This window comes from Halichoeres trimaculatus, unplaced genomic scaffold, assembly GCF_033239565.1.
Source record: "Halichoeres trimaculatus isolate MK-OKI-2021-1 unplaced genomic scaffold, fHalTri1.1 fHalTri1_scaffold_12, whole genome shotgun sequence".
NCBI classification, from domain to species: Eukaryota; Metazoa; Chordata; class Actinopteri; order Labriformes; family Labridae; genus Halichoeres; species Halichoeres trimaculatus.
Window position 1 is genome coordinate 28,674,459 of NW_027437190.1, and position 26,371 is coordinate 28,700,829.

Sequence of the window (26,371 nt, forward strand, 5' to 3'; positions counted from 1 at the left end):
TATTCTATTCTATTCTATTCTATAAACCATGCTACCAAGGCATAACTCCTTCCTGGTCAAGCTATGAACTTTTTAGCCCACCCTAGTGGCTGTAACAGACGAAAATTAAACCTAACATGAGGACATTTGAGATGCCCACAAATCTATCAGGAAAAAGAGACACACTATAACACAGGCAGGACAAAACCTATGATGGAGTAACACTGTCCACTTTGTCCACATGGGGCGCCAAAGTCACCACTAAACGAAATGAAAGTTCCGAACTGGAGCTTTAATATTTTTTTCCCATATTTTTGTTCAAGAATAAATGAGTCAAATAAGATAAATAATTTAAATGTGACAGTTTCTATCTATCTATCTATCTATCTATCTATCTATCTATCTATCTATCTATCTATCTATCTATCTATCTATCTATCTATCTATCCTTATTTTCCACCTGTAAGAATCATTACCTGAGTTTCCCATCATGTCTGATCCCACTGGACCCTTTATCCCCTAAAAATTCCTCAACACAAACATAAACTTCGACATCAAGGTCCTCTGAAACAAAAACAACACTTCAAATCTCCTCCTTGACCTCCTCAAACCTCTCCTCTCTGCACCATCCCTCCTTTTCTCTCCTCCTCCTTCAGTCCCCTCTCTGTCACAGTTTTTCCACTTTCCTTGGCTTCTCTTCAGGTCCCTCCCCCGTCAGATGGGACTCGGCTCCGTCTCTCTATCGACTCTCCCTCAATTGTTTACACCGCTTGTATGTTTTTTTTTAATTGTGGAGGAATCGAAACAGTCGCTTTGTTTGACTCTTCTGTCTTTCGTCTGATGGAAAGTTGGTGCGTTACTGTGACCTAAAAGCGACGAGTTAATCCTGGAGCTTCTTGCTGAGAAGGTGAGTGAATCGCTTTCATTGAGCAAACTTCGCTAAAGGACAGAAACGGAGACTTTGGTGGATTGTGAGAGATGCTAAAGTTGTGACTTTAGTTTGACTGCTACTTTGAAAAGTGTGCGCTTTGTGTTTTGTGTGTGAATGAGCTGTTTAAGGTAACAGAGCAGCTTCACCACAGAAACACAGATATTAAATGTCTTTATCCATACCTTTACTCACCTTAAAGGAAGTTTTGACCAGGTTATCTCATGTAGCTCTCTTGCTTTTGCTCGTTAAAGACTGTTAAAGCTAAAACGCCTAAAATTGCGCACATTACAGAGAAATATTGATTTTACTACAGTTCGTTTGGTACAGCCTCTAGAAAAGGGTGATTCAACAAACCTGTGTTGAATTGCTGTGATCAGAATATGAAAGAAGTATATCATGGTGCTATGTGAAATTTAAGTTTGCAGTTTTGATGCAAATTTTTTCAGCATGATCCACCTTTAATGCTGCTTCATACTTCTACTGTAATGTAATTCTGAGGAAAATTCTACGGTAGCCCTGAAGTGCAAAACAGAAAAGAAAATGCAACAGACTGCAACAATAAAAATCAAACTGAAAAATGAAGAAAGAAAATGCAAAATTTAACCTTATGCAAATAAGTATTCAGGCACATGATGAGCCATGAAATGTAAAAAGTTAACATTGTCGTCATGCTTACTGATTATGTAAACACGCAACCCTGCAGCTTGGTCTATGTACAGTACTACCTTGTTAATTGCAATAAACAGACAAAGAACAATTTTACTACAGGGAACATGTAAATCCACTGCAAGAGCACATATTAACCCCTGTTTCCACCAAGGTTTGTTTGGTTTGTCTCAGTACGCCACGCTTTTTGGGGCATTTCTTGTGACTAAATCAGGGACAGGTCCCCAAATTACTGACCTGTACCATCCCACTTTTTGGCACCCTTCTGTTGGGGTGCCAGGCGTACCAATTTGACCCCAGAAAGGAGAGCCAGACACACTGCAGCCCATTGATTGGTTGGGAGAATCACCACTTCTAGTGCGGCACAACATTTACACTGCAAAAAACTGAAATCTTATCAAGTGTTTTTGTCTTTTTTTAAGCAAAAATTTTCTTATTATTCTCGATATGAGCCACTTTCAACTTATCAATCCAGAAAAATGTCTTGTTTCAAGTTATATGAGTACAAAAATAAGGTTTGAATTGCTTGTAACCAGTAAAAAAATCTGCCAATGGAACAATAAAACATTGCTTGAAATTTCCTTGAGACTACAATAATGTCTTAATACAAGTAACTTTTCTCTTGTTCCATTGGCAGATTTTTTTTTACTGGTTACTAGCAACTCAGAGCTCATTTTTGTCTTTAAATAACTTGAAACAAGACATTTTTCTGGACTGATCAGGTGAATGTGGCTCATATTGAGTCTATAAAGGAATTTTCTACTGAAAACAAGACAAAAAACTTGATAAGATTTTAGTTTTTGCAGTGTAACCCTACCATGTTTTTATCGCTGGCCGACTTTATGAAAATGGCATCATGAAACAGCATGTCATGGTCGACCACGGAGGGGAAGAACATCCTCGGTGTTTAAGGGGTACGCTGTCACCCTGCTTTGCCGTCACACTATTACAAAGCTGTTGCAGCTATTAGCATCCAGCTTATACGCTGCCTATCAATAAGGTTCATAGTTTAAGGTAGCTTTATTGTCATTTCTGTGGTATGTGTAACACAAAGATTGAAATTGTGATACTCAGGGGTCCATGTTAATAAAAACTACAATAAACAATAAAACTGTTAGTATAAAGAATTAAAAATTTAAATCTCAAGGAATTTAGTGTAAAAAGAAGAGCACAGTTAGCTGTGGAAATGCAAATAATCTCAGGCCTTACTGATCTGACTTGCACCAAGCTTTACTCATCCACACTGAACCTTTGGGTGGAAACAGGGATTAAGATACATGTTTTAGGCCAGAGTTGTGTTTAATGCATTGAAATTCTCAATTTCAAGGAAAATAAGTGACTTATTTTCTATAAATGTTGTGAAGGAAGAAGTAAAAAACTCTTCAGTGGTTGTACCTGGTGACTTTATCCCTCTGGCTGTGGAAGCTTTGTATTCCTTTTTAAACCCACACACTTCAAATGTTATGAGCTGATTTCGATCATTCATACATGTGAGGAGATCAAGCCAACACTCAGGCAGTAAAACAACACCTCTCATCAACATGTGATTAAAACACTTGTTCCAGTGAACTCTTGGCTCCTTTGTCATCGCTTTTTGCACTTGCTGTTCTCTCCCTGCCTGACGGAGAGTTTTTGGCATCTTCTGCTCGGCTCTGCTCTGAAACGTCTCCAACTTCTATCAAGAGAAGTGTGAGTCAGAAAGGCTTCTTTGGCAGGTCATCCCGATCGATTCATTGCAGAGGAAGTGGCTGGGAGGAGGTCTGCTGTTTCCTCACCTCCTCCTTCGCCTCCTCCGTCTCTTCTTCCTCTGCTGTGTTTGATTTTCATTAAGGCTCAATCAGAGTTCTGGATCTTCCTCCTGCTCTGTTTTTTGGGTCACAGAGGAGCTGTGACTCAGGCTGATGAAACGTGGCAGCGAGGTGGCTTCAGCCAAAACAAGAGTGTGACAATGAGAGTTGATGTGTGACTCAGCTCTCATGTCCTGTCAGAGAAAGTTAATCGGGTGAAGCAGATTGAGATGAAGTGCTTTTCTCCCCTCTGCAGATAACAGAGACCACAGAGGGCTGTCCATACCTCTGTGTGTGTGTCTGTGTGTGTGTGAGACTCTGGATGTTATACGGTTGTTTACACCACTCTTACATAAAAGTCGGGTTAACTAAAGATGAGTTTGTGAACTCTGATTTGTCTCAGTTTGTCTGATTGTTTTGTGGCTTGGCCGTAAAAACTGAGTCTGCTGAGACTGTCTGAACAAGACTTTTTAAAAATTTATGACACACTGTTAATGTTTTTTAATTCTCCTTTGTAGCATTAAAGTTTGTTTCCCACATTTCAAACAGCTTTGTGTCTCAAGGTGGTCACCTCTGAGGAGAGGATTTAAAGAAAGACAATAAAATTTTGTATTAACTCTAGTTTTACAGAGCAAAGTTTGCACTTAATGTCATTTTTTTGTTTGATGTCTTCGTATGTTTTACTGGTAACTGGCACATATGCTGTAATATTTTGTTTGGAATATTTTTTCTTTACTGTAACTACTGTCTGGCAGTTTTATCACATTGCAACCAGGGGCTGGTAAAACCAACAGACAAAACATGCTTTTTTTTAGGTAATGAAATGATAATTTGAATATTCATAAATCCTGGCTCATCCCTTACATTCACATTGTTTACGGTTCCATTTCCTGTTGACCATGTGGCAAAAACATTAGCATCAGTAAACATTAGAGGAGATTTTTTGTTTGGTATTATTTCCTACTTATTTAGAATTACAAAAAGATTTATGGTTCTTGGCTGGCAAGTCACCGGCAGAGAAGAGGAGAGGAGGAAACATGTCACTACTTTAATGCTATACTCCCTTTCAGCAGACTGTCTGCTACAATTTGGTGTTAGTTGCAGGTTTTTATGATAATTTGTTTCCTGACAGTGTTGAAAATTATGATGACCCAGTACATATTTCATATTCTGGATCTTAGTATCCAGAATATTGCAAGGATCTGGATACTTTGACATCTGTCAGAAATTATCGTGACCTTGTCTTGTTTTGCAAAGCAATCCAACAATTTATCGTGGAGTTATATACACATATGATGAAAATGGTCCTATCTCACAATGATAAAGAATCCTTTAAAAAGTCCTGGATCCAGATGGTGATCTGGATCACCTCCAAAATTTAATCACTTCTTTCTTATCCCATTTTGAACATTTCCTAAAAATTTCATCAAGTTACGTTGTTCAGAGACAAACAAACAGACAAACTCTCCCAAAAACAAAACCTCCTTGGTGGAGGAAGCAAGGGATGTTAAAGGTAAAAGACACGTCGACCATTTGGAAGGAATCAGACATGAATCAATGATAATCTGCAACACAGTGTGAGCTTTGGCTTGGTTAGAGTACTGGTTGAGTGAAAAACAGAAACGCAGACTCTTAAAAAGTTACGAGGAAGAGGACCGTAAACAGGTGCTGCTGTTATTTCCTGCATCTGTTGAAAACTGCAACAGAAAAACACAAATTTTTGGTCTTTACTTTGAATAAAAGTGTTTTTTAGCTGCACAAGTACATCATTATTAAATCGATAATATCATTTAGGGTTGGACTCTCTTTAGATTCTATTTTGCACAACCAGCTCACTTTACATGAGTCCTAAAACACATCTTTGAGGAAATAAATCCTTATGAATTTAACTATGTATTGAGGTAATTCAAAGACATAAGTTGTGTTAGGAAGGCGTGATGTGATTAACTTTCAGAGTAAATCTCTGCCACCTGGTTTGGACCCCTCACCTCACATCTGCTTTGGCAACCACAAATCACCAGGAAGTCTGAACTTCCCTTTGTCCTTCGCCAAAAATTCCTAAAAATAGTCAGTTGTTATGATTTACACATATCTGTTTTATTATGACTTAAACAAAGTGCCTCTCTGCAGCCGTCTTTGTAATTTCTAATGGAAAATGTCAACCCAATCTGTGCTCCTCCTGGCTGTTTTGGCTATAATGGTGACCCATTTATTCTGACCTGGTGGAGCAACTAACCCGTCTCTGGTCTGACAGCTGGAGAAGTGCCCGTCTCACCATCTGTCTGTCTGGGAAAGGACTGGGGTTCAGATGAGTTACTGGATATGTTTTGATTAGAGATGACACAGGACAGAGACGCAGCGAGATGAGGTAGAAGCAGAAAAAGTAGAACTGAGCTCAGAGACATTAGCGTTAATTTGATCCCGCGGTGCCTGGACATTTTCACAATTCACTGTGACATAAAGCAGGGGACCCAGAAGGTCTGCATGTTGTCTTCTGAAGGCCACACTTAAACCCAGTGACACACTCATGTTTGTGTTATTTATGTGTGACCACAGACTCCCTTACGAAACTCTTTCTTTGTATTGTTCTTTGTCCTTAGAGACGCCTCTCCTACACTATTTTTTTTGTTCCCAACTTCAATAACTCATGGCATCCACTGATCTGACTGAAGACAATTAAATTTTGCATAAACATCCATGATCCCCAGAGGATCAAACCAACAGGATGTTATGATCACCAGGCTGTCTTTTAAATAGTGGCGGAGGATTAAAGCTTCCCTCACCTTCACTGCAAAACACTTAAATGTTATCAAGTGTTTTGTCTTATTTCCAGTAGAAAATGCCTTTTTACACTTAATATGAGCCACATTCACCTGACAAGTCCAGAAAAATGTCTTATTAGGGTCCTCGCCTGAAGGGCTCAAAAACTCCAAAATTGGCACACACCCCACAATCACAAAAATTTTTAATATGAAACAAAACATGACCCTCAACATCCCATAATATGCTCTCTAGCGCCACCTTGGCACACTAAAACAGCCCTAGTGGCCAGTAGAAATGTTGTACAGGGATGAAACCAACGCCAAAATGTCTGTCTCATTGAGACACAAAAATCATACACAGATACGCCTGACCTATCTCCAACAGGAAGCCGGCAATTTACCTTTCAAAATAAGATTTCACTGCATTTTTACCCTTTCTGCAAAAATTATCTCCTCCGAAACCATAAGTGGTATCGGCTTGAAAATCGCACACATGACATGCTAGACCTTGCTTTACAAAAGATGTGTGGGACTTCAACGTTTCGGACCCAGTTCTCTAACGATGAGCCCTCAAAGTCAGGGAACCCCACAGAGTCCCTCCCAGCTCCCCCTTTAAGAATGAATAGGATTAAAGTTCCACTTCCTTTCAGGCTGCCCATTTGGGTCTCTAGACAAAAAAGTAAAAGTCGTACAGCTTTAAAAATTACATGGTTGGATTCCTGATTAAATTTCCTACAAAAATATCATATTTTTACACAGATTAGGTCAACATTCTGGCCTATATGATGAGTTGTTTCGAAACTTTTGTGAGTTTGAATCCTCCCTCTGCTGCTGCAGTTCTGTGATGATGTCACATGGATTGGGAGTTCCGTGCAGCTGGTCATGTGACTCAGAAGAGGAAATGATACATGGTATCAACTGTTATAGCAGCTTTGATTACATGTGAAAACTTGTGCCAGTAGGATAAAAGAAATGTGCTTGTAAGAAAATATTACTCTAATCTTGACAAGTATATTTCTCTTACCCCACTGGCAGATTTTTTTTTTTTTTACTTGTTAAAGGCAATTTAGACCTCATTTTTGTCTTTAAATAACTTAAAATAAGACATTTTCTGGTCAGGTGAAAGGTGCTCATTTCAAGTCTAAAAAGATACTTTTACTAAAAAACAAGAGAAGATAAACCATTCTTTCATCCTGTGAAATATATCTACACACTTTTAAGGCAGTTTGGTCAAAGATTTGTTACAAACATTCATAATTCCCAGAGGATAAATGGTCATGAGAAACAGACTACAACCTCAAGATGCACCACATCTTAAAATACTCTCTCTGGTGTGTGTTTTTATTTTAGTAAGATAGAATAGCAGCCTTCTGGCTAAAAATCTCATAAATTACAGCTAAACAGTGAACAAAAATAAGTTTCTTTCCATTTGAGGCAGTAAAGCAGAGGCTGAGTCATGTTTATGCAACTTCAACGTCAGTGATGAATCAAACTCCGCTCCTTCTGCTCTGCCGCTGCTGGTCCTCAAACAGCTGCTTCGCGGAGCACGGAGCTGTAAAAAGTTGTCAAAAATACCTGGGTGCTCCTCATAGCTCACACACCTGGTGCCCGTAAAGGAAGTGCATAAGTACTACCATTTACTGCCCTTCCTTCCCCTGTAGTTTGGGTGGATTTTTGCACCAAACAAGCTCAAGTTGTGACCGTAGAACCCCAGACACAAGAGAGGAGCTGCTATCTGTGTTTTTTTTGGCGTTGATCTGTGAACAAACACTCAATAAATCTCATTTTATGAAGTGTCAGAGTTGCAGCAGAAGTTGATTAATTGATCTGCTTTGTTCTTTAGTTATGCTTGTTTGGTTTTGTCTTCTTGGTTTTGGTGCTTTTGTAGCAAATCTGTATTTTATCATGAGGGTGGTGCTGGCTGGCTCTGCTCTTTCAAGGCTAAGTAGGAAAACCAAATTTTACATTTGTGTTTTCTTATTTCTCTGAATCTTTCTATGCATAAGGTTTTCCAATAAAGGTGAGGTAGGTGAGTATATGACAACATTAGTCCAGGTCATGTGCTACAATAGTGGTGTTGAAAAAGACAAAGAGCTGAGGGAATTGAGAAGAAGGTGACGCGTTTGAATATTCCTACCACAGGCTTATATAAGTCTTTCAACCCCATGTGCTCTGCAGCCGCACAAGTAATTTGGAGCAGATTCTGCTGCGGTCCTCCAGCTCGGGGGTTTTGGGTCGTTCACTCTGCTCTGGCAGGGGGAACATGTACAGTTTCTTTGGGCTCCGGCTCAAGTAACCGATCATAAAAAGCTGGGGTCGGGGGGTTTGGAGCTGGGAGAGGAGGAGGAGGGGCCTGCAGTGGCTTGATGAGGTGACCACAGACTACTTGTAGTGTGGTGAGGGTCCTTCCTGAAGTTGCTTACGCTGGTGGTTGGTGGGTGATGTTTGGGGTGGTGGGTGGAGCAGCAGTGGAGACATTGTTCATTAAGATTTCAGGGGCTTTCATTGGTGTCTGTGTCTCACTGTGGTGTCTACGCAGGACGACTGGAACAGAGTGAAATCTGAGATGTAGAATTAGAGGAAATAAAACCCTGAAAGTCCGGAGGGTGTCTCGTTTTTTTGCTTCCATTTCTGTGACGTGGTTTGTTTTTGCTAATATGAGGAAAAGTTGGTCCTGCAAATGCAAAATATAACCCTTAACTCTGAGCGCAGTGAGATGAAAAATTGAGTTTACCATCCAAATGTGCCTTTTGCATGTGAAAAACAAATGTCCTTTGAGTCATGCTTGGCACAAACTGGACTTGAGCTCAAAGTCTTGGTGTTTTTTTGCGCACAGACCCAGATCCACTCCACCAGCTGCGTTAAGCTGCGACTCTGAGTCGTCCATCTTGCATTTTATGAGAGGACTTATTTTCCTTTTTTCCTTCATTTTTCCAGGCCACTTCTGAAAGACAAACTCCTGCACAGGAAAAGCAGGATGACAGATTATCATTATTTCAGCGTCCCCATTACTCAAAACAACACGGGCTCTGTGTGGAAAAAAATGGTACTTTGTAGAAATGGACACAGAAGCCAGAAAAGAGGAATTCTGACGGAAAAAAGCGGAGCCAGTGCTGGTCTGATGGCACCGTTGAAGGAGTTTTCCTTTTAGGCGCCTGAATTTATTCCCAGCTCACTCCTGTTTACATGTCAGAGGAAGAGAGTGTAGAGATGCAGACCTGGATGTACATGCAAGATGTTTCCTATCTGCTTCCTATTGTTTGTCCCAGTTTCATTCCTGTGTAGCTCTGCAGAGCTGATTGAAGACAGAGGAGAGAGGAGCAGGGGCCTGAGGGACTGCAGGGTCCGGGTTTGATTTAGTTGAAAACATGTTTTTTTATTTTGCCCAGTTTGAGAAAACAGAATGAAAAAAGATGAAATTAGAAGCTGTGTGTGGATGATAGTTAACGGGGGAGTTGTGGTGAGTTCAAAGTAATGAGGAAAGCATGTTAGCGCCACAAAAATCATCCATAACTTCTGCTATTACGATGTGTTTAAAGATAATTGCTGACTTCCCCATTCAGTGTCAGACTAATTTGCTGCAGTTTAAGAAGAGGCATCGCTATGATAAATGCATATTCCTCCATGAATCACAGACGACATGCAGTGTTTCCTGCTGCTTCTGTTTGTTTCTCCTAAAGCAGAGACGTGTTAACAGTTTCCCCTTCGCGTGGTGTCCTTGAGTTGGAGCATCTCACCCAAACAAATCGACTCGCTCTGGACGCTTTCCTCTCCAGAGTTCGCCCTCCCACCATGCTGCCCAGGATGTCCTGCGTGGTGGGTCGTATCTGGCTCTTGTCTCCTCTTTGCCCCTGTCTTCCTGTTGTGCTGCACAGCAACGCAGGTGTCGTAGCAAAAAGCCCCGAGAGACTCATAACATGTTGCACAATGCAGACAGCCACGCTAAGGTTTTCAATTAGCTAGACCACTCACTGCAGAGTCTACTTTCATCTCTTTAGCCACGAGGCGGCCCAGTAAAGTGAAATAACGGCACCACCTGTGGGGTTTGAGGAGGTTTCAGTCTGGTGACACTGCTGGGAAAAGCTGGGAGACTTAGACTAAGTAAAGGAACATCTCCGAGGGTTCACCTTCAGGGTAGCACACGTGGCTGAAGTTTTTGAGAGAAGAAAATAAGGCTTTAACTTCCAGATGTTGCAGGATGAGGCCCATCTGGAGAGAAAGGGAGACGGAGCTTTTTTGGGGTCTATGTGTTAAAAAAAAAAGCTCTAAAATGATCACTTTAATAAGTTGCAGGTTTCCACTTCATCCTCCAGAAAGGCAGCACACCAGATGCAGGAGTTTGGCCTGTAACTCAGCAGGGCTTAACTTTGAGGTATTTACTGGCCCAGGCTGGACTTCCTGGAAATAGAGATAGAGGAGGAGAGCCAATCCAGATAATAACTGATAACTACTCCGGTGAACTCTACCTGTGTTGGTGGTACTCTGCTGCTTCTGCTGCTGCTCGGGCTCCTTTTCTATCATGGCCTTTACAAGTAACAGGGGGAAAACACATACAAAAATTACTCACACTTTCTTAAAACTGTTGTTCCCAGCATTACGACAGATATCAGCTTAGAGGGTCAGGGCAGAAACACATGCAGGAAGTTTGTTTTGTGACTTTTAATAAAACAGATGGGAACTGAACCACAGACATGAGGCTTTCATTCTAACAGATGTCATTACATGTTAGCTTTATTAAACTTGGGGACTGATATTCCTCATTAGCAAAGCTTTAATGATCTCTTCTTAATGACTTTGACATTAATCAGGTGTTGTTTTGTGCAGCTGTTGACGGATCTGTCAATTCCTAATGTGTTTTGGTGCCAAGTTTGGTGCCACAACTGTGATTACTTCCATCAGTCCATCCATCCTTCAATCAATTAATACATGCATCTATCCATAAAACCTTTCAGGTGAACATCCATTCATCCATCCATCCATCCATCACTACTTTTAATCCATCCATCCATCCATCCATCCATCCATCCATCCATCACTACTTTTAATCCATCCATCCATCCATCCATCCATCCATCCATCCATCCATCCATCCATCCATCCATCCATTACTACTTTCATCAATCAATTCATTCACCAATCCATCCATCCATCCATCCATCCATCCATCCATCCATCCATTCATCCATCCATCATCACTACTTTAAAACATCCGTCGATCCATCCATCTGTCCATCTGTTCATCCATCCATCCCTCCATCCATCTATCCATGCATCCATCACTGCTTTCAATTATCCATCCATTCATCTATTCATCCATGCATCCATGCATCCATCCATCCATCCATCCATCCATCCATCCATCCATCCATCCATCCATTACTTCTTTCATCCATTACTTCTTTCATCCATCCATCCATTCATCCTTCTGTCGGTCCATCCATCCATCCATTTCAACTTTTTACCCATCCATTCTTCCATCTATCTTTCCATCCATCCATTACTACTTTTATTTATCCATCCATCCATCCACTCATCAGTCTATCCATCAATTCATCCATCCATGCATACATCCACGCATTCATCATTCCATCCATCTCTTGATTCATCCATCATTAATTTAATCCATCCATCCATCCATGCATCCATCTATCTATCCATCCATCACTTCTTTTAATCCATTCATCCATCCAGCCATCCGTCCATCCATTCATCCGTCCATCCATTATTTGTCCATTTATTACTACTTTTAATTAGTTTATTTATCCATCATACTCTTCTGTCATGCATTCATCCATACTTTTTTTCACCCTTAACACTATCCATTCTTCCATCTGTTCATCCACTTATTCACTTTGTCCTTTCCTTGCCAACTTCTTCACTCCATCACTTCATCCTGTACTCATTTATCACTGACTCTTAAAATTCATATTCATTCTAGTACAGCATCCATCCTCTCATTTCTTTCTGTGTGCCTATCCTTCTCTTTCCGCCCTCCATCCCTTTATCCCTCCATCCATCCAGTCTTTTCATCTTTATCTGACAGGGAAAACCGTCCCAGCCAACATAGCAAATGCTTGGGCAGATTTGGGTATCGACATATTCTCACTCCAGCTGGTTCATAAATGGACGACATGCCTCCATCTCCTCCCATCATGAGGTGTGAGGCCAAAATCCTGCCTGAATGAAGCAGAAACATTTGAATCAGTATTTCTATGTCGGTCTTAAGACTTTTCTTATCAAAGGAGCAGTCATGTTTGACCTGTGGCACTTGGTCTTTTGCAAATCATTCTAGTGTCACGTTGTTTTTTCCTTTAGAGATGAAATGATCCTGGAGGATAATCCTGGAAACGAACAACAGAAAAACTTCATCAGCAGTAACAGAAACAGACTACCACTCCAGCTCTAATGACTCCTATCGCTCTGTTTTGTGGCAGCTGCAAACAGAAAAAAAAAGCTGCCATCCAGTCACATTTGAAGTGTTGTCTAAATTGAAACCAGATGTGGTGTGGTTGAAGTCTCTTACTGTAAATTGCCCTTTCTTTCATACATCCAGGCTGTTGCATAGGAACATAATCCATGGTATGAAATATGTCCCTTAAACCTTACATCTCAATGAAGGATTCTGCTTTTTGTCATATTCTCCAGACACCGCAGACATTCTGAGGGATTAGTGTTATAAAGTTTATCACCAAAGACCCTCCAAGAAGCTCATATTTTACCCAACATACATCAACAAACATGAGTTTTCTTCAGCTGTTTTTACATGGTAAGCATGTTTGAACCGGAAAAACCTTTTTGAATGCAGAATAAATCACACAAAATAATGCTAACACTGGTTTTGTTGAAAACACTGGAGCTCTTTCAGCTTCTGTGTTAGTGGCAGGTTTTGCCAAAGCAGATGGGGTCTGATTTCACACCTCTCCAACAGAGTTTGGACAGCAGCTCCCCTACCACGAGGGTCAAGACCACAAGAGCAAGCAATCTGCACGCTCCTCGGCCAAAACAAAGGCTGTAATGGAAATAAAGAAGCTAGTGTGCCTGCGCGTTGAGGTACATGGAACAGTCAAGGTTTGTGTGCGCACATCTGTGTTTATGTCGATGCTCGTTGCAGAGATTTGTGATGAGTTGGCAGGTTGGGCCTCCTGCAGTATTTCCCTCTTTACTGGCTGCAGGCTGGTCGTCTGTTTCCCCTCGTAACAAACGACAAGTCAGACAGGAGTGCTGAGCGGTGTTTGACCTGCCTGTGAGGGACTGACTGACGTCTGCCAAAGCTGTGAGATAGATCCTGATTGCTTTTACATATGGTAACTAAGTAGTTTGTGAGAGTTTTGCATCAGCAAGTCTTCAAATAATCAAAGTTTGCATTAAAAGATAAAACAACCAAACATTATCTTTCAGTCTTAAGAAATAAAGCATGTAGAAGTGCAAAAACCTGCAGTTCCCCAAGTGTCCACTTGGGGCTGGCCGCTAAAACCACAGAACCACAAAGTGTATCACAATAATAAACATATTTACAGCCTGTTTCAAAAAAGATTTTAGTCTGAGTAGCTCAGCCCTTTACCTGTACACACTGTGTATGGGTTGGGTCTTGACTTACGAGCTGTTTACCAGATGGTTTTAGGGTGAAATGCTAAAGTATTATTGTGTTTCAGCCTTGGGTTTACATGGAAATGGCGTTTAGCCTACTTGAACCGCAAACTTTTGAAAACAGCCTCCAGAGCAGAATTTTTCTGAAACGCTGCCGACACCATTGCAACAATAAGCCGGAGTTTTCAGTGGAAACGCTGACATCATGCTACGCAACAACAGTTTTGCTGATTGGCTCAACTCTACTTCGGTGCAGATCTACTAAAAGCGGCTTCTGGGCAAGACAGTGATAGCGCCAACTTCGGGCCTGGCATGCTTACTACAGCGTTTTCTGTGTAAACGCAGATTTTTTTCACTGCATTTTAGCGTTTCCGGATGAAACGTTGTCATGTAAATGGGGCCTTAACCAAGAGGTGAGCATACTTAGGCTTTTAGCGAGGAGGTTAAGGCCTACCTCAGTTCTTCTTTGCCTTTAACTGAAAGTTAGGTTAGCATTTTCAACATGGTGACCATCTTTGGGCTTCAGGACTCCAAACCAGAAGTTGACATTACTGAGACCGTGTCCATGTTTTCTACAGTTTGTAAGCATAAAGTACTCATCAGGCCTCTTTCTTTTAGAAAAGAAGATAGCATGTGCAACAACTTAGAGAGCTTCATTTAAAACGCAATGATGAGGATGGAGGAGTTGACAAGATTTATAAAAGCATATTCAGTTTCAAGACCTGCTGTTTTGTTGACAGCCTTCGTGGAGCTCTGGGATCAAAAGTTTTGGCAGTTTACAAGATTTTTTTTAGGATTGCAGAAGAGATGACAGCATGTTTACACTGGGGTATATCTGTATCCTGGTGAAAAGGTTACTGCGGTAGTAAGTTGTCAATCAGACACTTTCTGAAGCTTACATTTTTATTATTCTCAGTTCTTGCCTCTTTAGGAGCAAAATCTGCAGGATGAACATCGATTTCTACGGAAGAAGAAATGAAAATGAGGACTGAGCCTCTGTCCTTATTGTTTTATGAAAATAATTAAAGAAAACCAGTGGTGTTGCCCTCTGCTGGCCATCAAAAGAGCGTGTTGTGCTTCATCTTCTCAGTAAAAGTCCTAGTTAGGTTGAGAGATCTGAAAATCAGGAATTGACTGAGACTTGAATTTCACTTCTGGACCCAGGCACTACGACACTGGCTGGACACTCAGTTCTGTGTATTTTCAATAGTTACAAACAACAACAGAGCTCTGCAGAACAGAGAAATCCGATCTGCCAGGCTTTATGAACTAAAAGGAAGAGTTATTAGTCAAATTTATTCACTGTTGGTTTTGGTCTTTTATGGTCTTTGTTGACAAGAAGGAAAACAAACCACACTAACAGAGTTATCCTGAGGAAATGTGATACAAAGCTCCTCAGCCAGTTGAAATAAAGCCTTGCTGGCTACGGCACAAACATAAAACGCAGGCTGTGTTAACTTCAGAACCGCTTTCAAAATCAATTCAAGACCAAAACCAAAGCAACTCAAGTTGAATCCACCGGCTGAGACTGAAAAACAAGAAAATGAAGACGGAGAGGGAAGAAAAAACATGGCTATGTTTTCAGAACAACAAGAGTCCAACAGAAAAAAAAGATATCAGATAGGTTTTTACAATTGTGTCATATTTTATAAATCATTTAGTCGACAGAATCAGTTTTATCCTATGTTATGTTATGCTATTGCACAAATACATTCAAGACACAGTTATGTTTCATGTCTATAAATGTCTACAATAAAGAGGATTGAAGGATGAATCAAACCAGGACTGAGGGACATGATGTACAAAAACAATTAGGGACCAGGGACAATTTATGTTCAGTGAAAACAAACAGCTTGTATTTGTTTTAATAGTTTCCGTGGTTGTGTCTGTTTTCTCAGCTCCTCTGAAGATTTCCAAAGCTCTTGACCTCATGGCCTGTTCTGTGTATGTTTCAGGAACTCAGCTAATAAATATGACAAGTGTTGTCCTTTACATAGTTGAATCATGGGAAGATCAGATCAGGACACAGCGACTTAGGATCTTTATAAAGCTCCTTTTTAATGCCGTGTTTCCCACAACTTTCTGACCCTGAAAGAGGACAGAAAGTGATTTGTTTTTGCAGAGATATTAAGCTAAGAGATTGATGTCATGATAAAAGAAATTAGCTCGCCATGGTGGGAAAATGAGAAGAAGGAGGAGACTATGATGAGTGCAAAGAATCAGGATTAAAACTCCAGCAGGGTCATTAGTTGAATTTGTAAACAGAGACAAAGTACAGCTTTTGACAAACATGCATCCATCACTTTTTGAGAAGGAAGTTTTTGCTATTTTTCATACAAATGTTTACAACAGGAAATAAAACGGCACCATAAACCAATTCAAACTATGACATTGCAAATTAAAGACTCAGAAATACACTCATGGAGAGACTATGTAAGGGTTTCCAGACCAACAGTTTAGAAGTGGTCTGATAATAAATCTCAGGAAGAGATAAGAAGGAAGAGTGTCTGAATCAACAACAGGATTCATGCTGAAACCATGAAGCTGAGGTCGCTTCACGTGATCTATCAACTGTTTCAGTCATTATGAATATCCTGACTGTACACTCATCATGGTAGAGAGATTTTCACATAGTTCCAGCATGAATCAGCAAAGTGTTTCATTGAAGGGTACATGAAGTTTGCATTAAGACTTGGCTTTAAGTTTTAACCGCGCTGGCTGTGCAAAGGAAGGATGGGGATGTCTGTTGTTTGGTTGATGCGTCACTTTTAGGTTCAGCATTTAAAAAGATGAGTCAGAAAAGTTTCCATAACTTTTGTACACACACTGAGGATCTTTGAGTTTCTCATCATTATAATTTACGATATTTTATCTTCATGGAAGGTGCTGGTTTCCTTTGATACAGCAAGTTTGAAGGAGCACATGAGAATCAAAATGTCGCTTTGTGCTGGATCAACCCATCAACAGGACTTTCCTCTGAAACCAGTTACTGAGCAGGTGTTTCACACATTTTCTCCACAATCGCTTCATAGCTTTATTTCTTGTTCCCCAAAGTACGATTATCTGTTTATCATGTATGTCCAATGCGTTAACAAATGTCTTCAGTTTTAGTTGTTATTTTGAACTAAATTAGATGTGACACGATGAGCTCACAGTATAAATTTGTGGTAAACACACAAACTGCTGAAATTTTTTTTTTTCCTGTCTTTTAGGGTTTTATTTTGTACAGGAAGTTTCAGTTTGCTTGGTTAGTTAAACTTAGGGATGGGTTCCTTTCACATTTGAAACGATGCGGTACAGGTACTCAACGATACCAGGCAATTGGTACCGGTACTCAATGGTACCAATTTTTGGTACTTTTTTGTGTTTATGTGGTAAAAAATATTAATTTGTTTAATAAAACATTTTTCAATTTAACATATTTATTCTTCAGTCTATAACCTTGCAATGCTGTGTTCATGTCCAGCATGAGAAAATGCCTACTCTTCTACTCTCTTACATTCACAAAGATGAATTTAGTTTTTACTTTTTATAACTTTTTTTTTCAATCAGAGTCAAAGCTCAACAATTATCAAATTGAATTGTCTTAAATGATAATAGTAATGAAAACAGCGCCAACAATCAAAAACAAGAAAAACAAGAAAAATAACAAAACAGTGAAAACAAAACAATAAAAACAAAAAAGGAAGAAAAAATGTATGTCAATAAATAGATGTATATAAATACACATATACATATATATGCATATCTACATACACATACCTACACCTACACATACACATACACGTGCATTTAGGTATCTAAACATGGTACCTTGTGATTTTACGTGAATCGGTACCTGGTACTTTTGACAGAATTTGGTCAGTACTTTTAAAAGTACCTCATTCGGTACCCATATTTAGTTAAACTACCACGTAAAAAATAATTTAATCAGTCATGTCAGTGGTTGTGATGGTTGATGTATAAAGTGATCATTTCTGAAAATTACATTCTTGAAGGGTGAGCTAAACCGTTGCCCAAAACTGAAGGACTCCAATTCACATAACCACTAATTATATATATAGTATAACATACTATAGAGACTAAGTAAAGGGACAATTCAAAATAAAGCATAAATTTTATGAGGGTTTTACAGCTCATAATGACTTACATGATATATGATAAAACATGTCCCCTTCTTTCTGTTATAATTCACTTCATTACCTTTATGTTTTAATTGAAGATCATTTTAGACAAAGTTAACAGCAGCTTTAAACAAATGTGAGCCTCATATTATTATTCCTAACAGTGTTGCTGTTATCACCACTCCTTCTGGTTTAAGTTACAGGGATCCATAACTTAGAGTTGCAGTCACCAGATCTGCTGCTGTTGCACAAATTGCTGCATTTTTTCAAGATGGTGGGGGAGTAATAAATCAAAGCACATGTTTATGTTTTTTTGTTTTTTTTATTAATACAAATGGCCTTATTCAATTTAATATGGGCCTCGTACACCTGAAAAGTCCAGGAAATGTTTTATTCTTAGATATTAAAAGACAATGTGACACCTGAATTACTTGCAAATAGCAAAAAAAAAATTGCCAATGGGTTTAGAAATATATACACAGCCTCAGACGAAACTAACATTTTTACCACAGTGTCAACAGGAAGAAGTATGATCAGGTTGTATCTTGCCTTTCAGTGTTGTAATGGAGCTTTGACCAATCAGAATCAAGTATTTAACACTGCTGAGTGGTAAATCCTGTAAAGCTGCTCAGCAGATTCAGATGTTTTAGTGGTAGAGGATTGAGACGTGGTTTTCTGCATAAGCATGATTTTATCATGGAGGCTCTATACGCTGTACGTTTTGTTTTCTTACCAGCCGCGGCTGTCTTATGTTGTGGACGGAGAGGTTTTTCACCCGTGTTCTTACTGTGAAAGTTTACAATGCAAAGCTATGTTTTCTGGTCACGGTTTGTGGACGGGCTGCGTGTTTTATAAGGAGCTCTATGTGTCTCTTCACCAGCATGATCAACAGAGCATTACAGCACATATAATTACAGCGCTGTATGGTCATGTTGCTCCAAAACCTCAGCCAGAGCCTCCATTTTGGGTTTTCCACCATTTCACTCCCCAAACTTTTAATAAAGGCTTACTTTTTGAGTAGCAGACATGATTTTAATCCAAGGTGTCTGAGTCGGTGTTTGTGTTTATTCTGCTCTCTAGGTGTGTTTGTCACAGTGTCTTAATGTTTAAAGTTGTTTTTTTGGACCCCTCTGCTCTCTCTGACCATCCAAACCACAGCCATCCTGCCTGTGGTTTTGGTCTGCTGCGAGGAGGGCCGGGCAGTAGTTTGCACTGTGGGTCTGTGCACAGAGCGCACGAGCCTTGAGCGTGTCAGAGTAATGCAATAGGGAGAGCCGCGATCGGCCTCCAGCTGGCAGCAGGCCGTGAGCTGACGACACAAAAGAAAACTCGAGTGTAAACCACATCAGATCACACACATCTGCAGAAAGAAAACATTTCGGAAACAAAGAGAACAAGGAGTGTTTATTTGTTTTTTCATCAGGGTCCCCAAAGATTTCAGATAAAACTGTGGTTTTGATTCATCCTCTGTGTTGATCCAGTGCGGTTAGAAGAGTAATGCAAAATCTCAAAGGATCTAAATGTGTAAACTTCATTTATATCAGCAGAAAACAAATTTGTCTGTTTTGTGGGAAGGTTCTGTGATGGTCTGGATAAAAACTAAATGCAACATTTCTTTTATGTAGGTTCAAGGATTCAAACAGATTTATTGTGAGTGCGTATTTGGTCAAAATAAAAAACACAATTAATCCATCAATAATTTCTTCTAACTCTGAATAAAAAAGAAACAAACAAGGAGTCAGAAAACATGACCTTTCAAATGACCAACACTCAAATACTGATGCTTTGTGGTCTCAAACAGACCCACAACATGGCATCTGTTGAGCAGCTGTGTTAAGATCCCCTTCAGTGTCCTTTTAAATATCCGTCTCCTTTATAACACATGATTGGATCTGTTTCATGGTACCCTTTGGCATCTTTTTTCTGCCTTTTAACACGTGGTCTTCTAAAAGTGGCCTCATATTTTGTCAGGACACGGTAACAGGAACAAATCATGGCGTGGAATAAAATATGACCTAGTTTTGACTGAAACCTGGCTCTTCTGAGGGAAAGTTTCTCTTGTTGTCTGCAACTGCCACATACAAAGGTGGTTTTACACCTATTAGTATTTAAATCAAGGTTAAAACACTGGTTGTAAACATGCAACATGGGCAAAGTTGCAAATAAGGCTAGTATCTAGGGCTGGGATGATAAGCTTTTCTCCTGATTCGATTCTTTTACGATTTTTTGGGGTGCTAATTCGATTTAAATTTGGATTCTCTGATATTTTTTTTCAATTTTTAGTTCCTTTCTTTATCACCAGACCAAGTGAAAGAGTTGAATGATGATGATGATGTCTACAGACTATATCAGGAGCCATATTTTCCCCAAAAAATGTACATCACATGCCAGGGGGCTCAGAAGATCTGGCATCTCAACTTTTTTCCGACCCAGCTTATAAACAAAGACCAAAAAATGAAAAGAAAAACAAAAGATTTTTTAACAAAAAAATCGGCAAACAAAAAATCTTATACCATGATACAACAATTTTTTCTCCCACCACTACTTGTATTGGCAAAACTGATCCAATTATGATGTTTTGTGTAGGTATATGTAATGTGTCTGGTAAATTGAAATTGCAAGTACAACATTTGATTAAACAAATAATTGCCAGAATAATTGCACAAGTTTTTCAATACCTACATCCACCGATTGACGTATTATTTATTTCCGTTCTCAACACTTGGTTACTTTTCACTCTGTTCCTGTTAATGATTTACATTACCTCAAATGACTGAAGTATCAAAAATATCAATATTTTGGTTTGAGAATCAATTTCAGAGCACAGAGAGCTGGCATCAGAAGTAAGGATATTTCAGTATTGATCCGTACATCACCACTGAAGGGCTTCTCTCAAAAAGGTTGCACCCAGAGGGACCCCAGACCTTCTTATTTTATTAAGAAACTGATTGGTAAATGTCTGAAAAGCATCATTTTCCAAACAGAGCCGTCTTGTTCTGTTCTTCCCTGCTAGGATTTTCTTGTTGTTTCCTCTCCAAACTTCTGGGTTAGAGTCCTCAGTCCTGCAGCCAAAACATACATCCATATTTTATCCTGTATCATTTAAGATACAGAAACACAGAATAACTCATAATAACTCAGACATGATCCCTAAGGTTTGTCGGTAAATCCTTTGATGTCCTGTCTGTGTTTTGTCTTGTATTTTACACTTAATTTCTGTAAAGAACTTTGACGGAAAACACTGAATAGTTAATCTATCATTGTTATTATGACCTGGTGGCATGGCAACACCAGAGGAGGCTTCTGGAAATGTGGTCAGCTGGAATAAAGTGAGCTTAAAGAGACAGTAATGAGACACAATCTGCAAGCAGAAGCTCCTTTATGATCTACCATCTTTACATTTTTACATGCTGTAGTGTTGTGTTTTGTGTAGGGATGGGTACCTTTCACATTTGAAACTTTACAGTACCGACACCCGGTACCTGGCAATCAGTACTGGTACCCAAGGGTACCAATTTTCGGTACTTTTTTTGTGTTTATGTGGTAAAAAATATAAATTTGTTTAATAATTAAATATAAAAAAAAATTAGTTCAACAAATTTATTCTTCAGTATATAACTTTGCAATGCTGTGTTCATGTCCAGCCTGGAAAATCGTCTTCTCTTCCACTCCTTCACAGTCACAAGGATGCATTTAGCCACTTAAAAATGGTACCTTTTGGTTTTACTTGAATCGGTGCCTGGTACTTTTGACAGAATTCGGTCTGTACCAATAGAAGTACCTAATTCGGTACCCATCCGTAGTTTCGTGCAAAACTTTTGCTATACATCAACACAACCTCTGTATCCCAAACTTAAATAAAATTTTTAGACTTGTTTCCAGGCTAAATGAATTGCTAAAAAGTGCAATAAATCATTAAAAATTTAGCTTTTGTACATTTTTTTTTTTACTATTTTCTAAATACTATTTACTATTTATTATATTTTTTCTAAAATGTCATGGCTGTATCCCTCAAAAATGTGGATCTAAAATAATATACTGATGTGTATTCAAGGGTCAGGGTTAGTGATATGAACAACCGCGGCCTGGATCGTAATGTTTGTGTTGTTTACGCTTTATTCTGGATTTCTATCAACACATCAGTGGAAGTAAACAGCGCTCTGGAAAACTTTGAAAATACAAGTATAACTTCCCGAACTTTTTATGAAGAAAAAAAAAAAATTAATCTGTCTTATCTGGTTTCAAATTCACTGCAGATTTAAACTCGATGTGCAACTGGTAACACCGCTCTTTGCTGGATTTATAGGCTCGAAGGCACACATGCTGGAGCGTTAACATGTACGTTGTTAATTCGTTTTAGGTCTAATCAGTGAATCAGTAACAAGTGAGAACATGAAACATCTAGTGAAGCATGACTGAAAGATAAAAAGGCGATTTGTTTCTCTCAATTTTATGACAATCCTGCACATCACATTATTTTAGAGCTGCAGTTTTATATTTGGAGAAAGCTTATCAAAAGTTTTAAATGTCTTTTAAAACATCCAACTGAAATTCAAAGTACAATGCTCCTTGTTTCCCATTTTTGGCTTTTATTTGTGCAGATGACTTTTGGTTTAATATCCCAAAGAAAGAAACTAGAGTCGCTGTTTCGAGTCTTCTGAAGCCTCTCCAGCTTCTGTTAGCAGGTTGGAGTCTGACCTCTGCTCTGTGTTGAACTCATGTTTATGTCCGTGTTGTCTGAAACCATGGCGACCATATCGCTGCTACCACTGATATCCACAGACTCTGTTCTCCATCACTGTGCATGGGGACCCATGGGGACATGACCTCACCTTCTGACCTCACTCTTAAAGACACTCTCCAACACAAACACACACACTTTAGCCTATCTACTAGTTTTTACCACCACAGGAAAAAGGTGTGGTTTTTACTCTTCATGCTCCTGGACTACTTGAAGTCGTTAAGAGGGATATTTCATCTCCTGCTTTAAGCTCTTTGCTCTGTTGGTTTTGGATGAACCACAGCAGAGTGGTGACAGAGTGACTGACAAAGGCACACCATTGGTTGGTCAAGCCGAGCAGTTTCTCTGGTGGCTGTTGCTCTTTTTAAAATAAACAGACTCTAACAGACCAGAACTCCAGGCCCTTGAAGTGTTTGCGGCCCTATAAGGCTATCAGAGCTTAGTCCCTGTCTTCAGCATTAGTGGAGGCTCAAAGTCTTCATCCTCTCGCTGTGTTAGCCCCACAGACTCTTTAAAAGATGGACGACATGACAGCTCCACAAAAGTGAAGCCAAAACACTTGGAGCTCTGCCCAAATGTGTTCTGCGGTGTGAAGCTTAGCTGTAATCTGTTAAAATTAGAAAGATTGTTGACAATATTAAACACTGCAGCGCCTGCTCCACCAGCTGAGACAGACCAGCGCCTCCTAAAAGGATCTTTGTTGTTACAGTTTTGGTCAGTGAAGTGATCAGGACTTCAACACTGCAGCCCCACCAGCTAATCTCTACTACACATACATAGTTTATTTTTTCATTCAATCAAAGGGCTGACACAAAGACGGACAACCTTCACGGACACACTCACACCTACAGTATTTTTTTAGAGATTTATTTTCAGTAGCTACGGTTACATGAGGACAGGAATTTTTCGTCTTTTCGAATGGAATTTTTTCTGAATGACTTTTCCGAAAACAATAGTATACATGGAAAGGAATATTCCAATCTCAGGTCTTCATGCGCAGCTGTAATCAAACAGAATAGTCAATGTGGCATGCGCAGAAAAACGTAAACATCACAAGATTTATCAAAGCTGGAGGACGACAGTTTGTTTATCATGGTGTTGCAATACTCCGCATTGCAAGTTTTTCGTACGTCCAGTCTTGAAATTATGTTCATTTCTTTCAAAGTTTGGATCAAAAACAAACTTTCCGCAGCAGTCCAGTGCTGACGGCTCGCCGCCATTTTTAGAATTGAGAAACGTCTCTAGATGTGTCTTACGTCATATCTGCACTGAAAGAACTTCCCTTGACAACTTTCCGTCTGAGTGGATACATGATACCTCAATCGGTTTGGGGAAAGGAATATTCCACCCCTGTGAAACTGATTAAATGTCCACTGGATTGGCACTTTTCTTTCAGAATGAGGTGTATACAAAGGTTAAATTCTTTCCATTTGAGCAAATAAACCGAATGCAAGCAGAATATTTGGGTCCATGTATATGTGGCTAGAGAGGAAGCCGGAGTACCCAGAGAGAACTCACACATACACAGGGAGACCATGCAAACTCTGGCCAAGCTGAGAATCGAACCAGTGACCTTCTTGCTGTGAGGTTGCAGCACTAACCATTGCACCACCGTGTAGCCCCACAGTTGATAAAGGTTTGTCAGAAAGCGTTTCCCATGACAAAGATGAGCTAAAATAATTCAGTGATTACAAAAAATCTGATCAATGTTTGTTTCGTTCACGATGAGCTGAAAATATTTGTGGTGAGACTTTCATGAAAATATGTAACGTTCGCCATTTGTTGCCGTTAGCATTAATAGCTTCATGATTTCAGCTTGGTTTATCCCAGTTTAGCAATCTGTGAGACACAATCAGTCCAACCTCCGCCTGTCAGTGTAGGTGCATTTAAAGATTGTTGTAAAAGTGCAACACAGTCCTTGTATTGCCTCCATATCACTTTTATATGAAGTCAAGTATTGAAAATAGAGCCATAGTATCTACAGAAAGACAGTTTTTTGTCATTTACTCAACAACTTCACCCATCATTGGCCACTAACATATAGCACAAGAAAAAGTGATAAAAGAGAGAAGTATTGCAGATTTAAACACTTGGTAAAGCCATAGTACCAATCCCTCAACTGCCACAGGAATGGATTTAAAAAAAAAATGTGTTGACTCCAAGTAAAGCGTAAACATATTATGACTGAAACTTCACTAAAAACTGTAAAAGTAAAAAAAAAAGACTAAAATACATCCAAAACATGCAGTTATATTGAATTTAAGCTTTTTTACTTGTCAATTAACAATGGAGATCTTACATTGTTTGCAAAACTGCAAAGTTTATATGTCCCAACTTCTTTTTGACAAGTTTTTTTCTTGCTTGTTATTTTCTTTTACATTTTTCAAAATAAACCTTTTCAATAAATCTGTGTTTTTCAAAAGACTTAAACTAAGACTAAATTTGAAATAGCTGCCAAACCAAACTTCGATACTTTTACACCTGTTAAAGAAGTTTGTTTTGGCTTCACCTTTGTACAGTGACAGGAGACTGAAACACAGGAGTCCTCTTTATAATTCTCATCACACGTAGCTAAAAGCTGAAGAGGTTTGTGACTGTCCTGACTGTAGGGCTACTTTTTGGAGAAGTTTTCAAAAAAAGTTCTCTCATAAAAATAAAGACATAAGTATCTCAGCCCTGTTCAACCTTTTCTCTTTCTGATTTCACAGTAGACGATTTTTTCAAACCCAAACATCACGGTAAACTTCATGAGAAGGTGCAGAGGATAAACATCAGCAGAGACTCTGACCACACACACAAATAAGACAATCTTTGCATCTTCCTCTGCACATGAAGAAACACCAAAGTAAGCACTGTGGGATTAAACACTGGCAGTGAGACCGTTATTATTTAGATTTTCTCTGCCAGGCTGTCTGCAGGAGCTGGATGGATGGATGGATGGATGGATAGCCCCTGTGCGTGTTGGCTGTGGCGTACTTGGAGCTGTAATGTTCTCTGTTAGACTAAAGCTTGACTATATGATGGATTAAGTTTAGCTTGGTGACTTTCTAAAGTTTCCTCTTATAAAGTTTCTTGGATTATTTTGGTGCCATCACTCATTTCAGATCTGCTTCCTGATTGGATGAATCTGTATAACGGTTGAAACAAAACCTAAATTTTAATGGATGTTAAAATTTGTGGGGATGAAAAAGGGGGAAGTATCCCAGACCACAATGCCAGAAATTTCCAAAATAAAAGCCTGAAGCAGTCATAGAGATGACTGAGAGTTGACTTGAGGTGATTTCATTAGTTTTTCCATTGCAGCTCCTCTAATTAAAAGAGCTTTCAAACGACTCCAACCCAGGGATGGATTGGCAGGCTGCACCGGGCATCTGCCGATGTGTTTAAGGCCTAGGGAAGTTGGTTGACGAGAATCCAAATTATTTATTCCCAAGTTATTTTTGGATAAACCGTGGAGACCACCTCTCATAACTTTATGATACAGCTGCAGGAAAGGAGTCTGATAAGTCTATTCAGGAGGGTACGGAAGAAAGAGACATTGCAAAGTGCAATTTTCTGCAGTTTCCTTCAAAATCAGAAGGTCAGGAGTTCATGAGTATCCCTTTTCTTGCATTAATCTTGCAGATAACAAACAGCACAGAGCTCACTCAGCGAAACACTGGCTTCCAACTTCTGTGCTGTGCCTCCTCCTCCTCTTCTCCCTCGCTAGATCATACTTTTGTCACGCTACTCCCCCGGGAACTGTCAACTACACTTGAGCTGCCAAGAGTTTTCCACTCAGAAGCTTTTTCCAG

The 26,371-nt window shown here is 39.5% G+C and overlaps 1 protein-coding gene and 1 long non-coding RNA gene across 3 annotated transcripts in view; one reads left to right on the forward strand and one right to left on the reverse strand.

Annotated features, from left to right (window-relative positions):
* Positions 1-679: 679 nt before the first annotated feature.
* Positions 680-26,371, forward strand: part of pear1 (platelet endothelial aggregation receptor 1) — a 79,771-nt gene continuing 54,079 nt past the window's right edge. The window contains exon 1 of the mRNA XM_074682684.1: positions 680-886. The gene's annotated coding sequence lies outside the window, so the exon portion shown is untranslated. The remainder of the gene's footprint in view (positions 887-26,371) is intronic.
* LOC141800266 (uncharacterized) overlaps positions 12,418-26,371 on the reverse strand; it is a 39,354-nt gene continuing 25,400 nt past the window's right edge. Inside the window, exon 4 of one of the 2 annotated variants that reach the window (XR_012599317.1) lies at positions 12,418-12,466. This is a non-coding gene — a long non-coding RNA (uncharacterized LOC141800266). Of the gene's footprint in view, positions 12,467-20,835; positions 20,899-26,371 lie in introns of those variants that run through there. The other variant, XR_012599318.1, reaches the window with a different exon arrangement.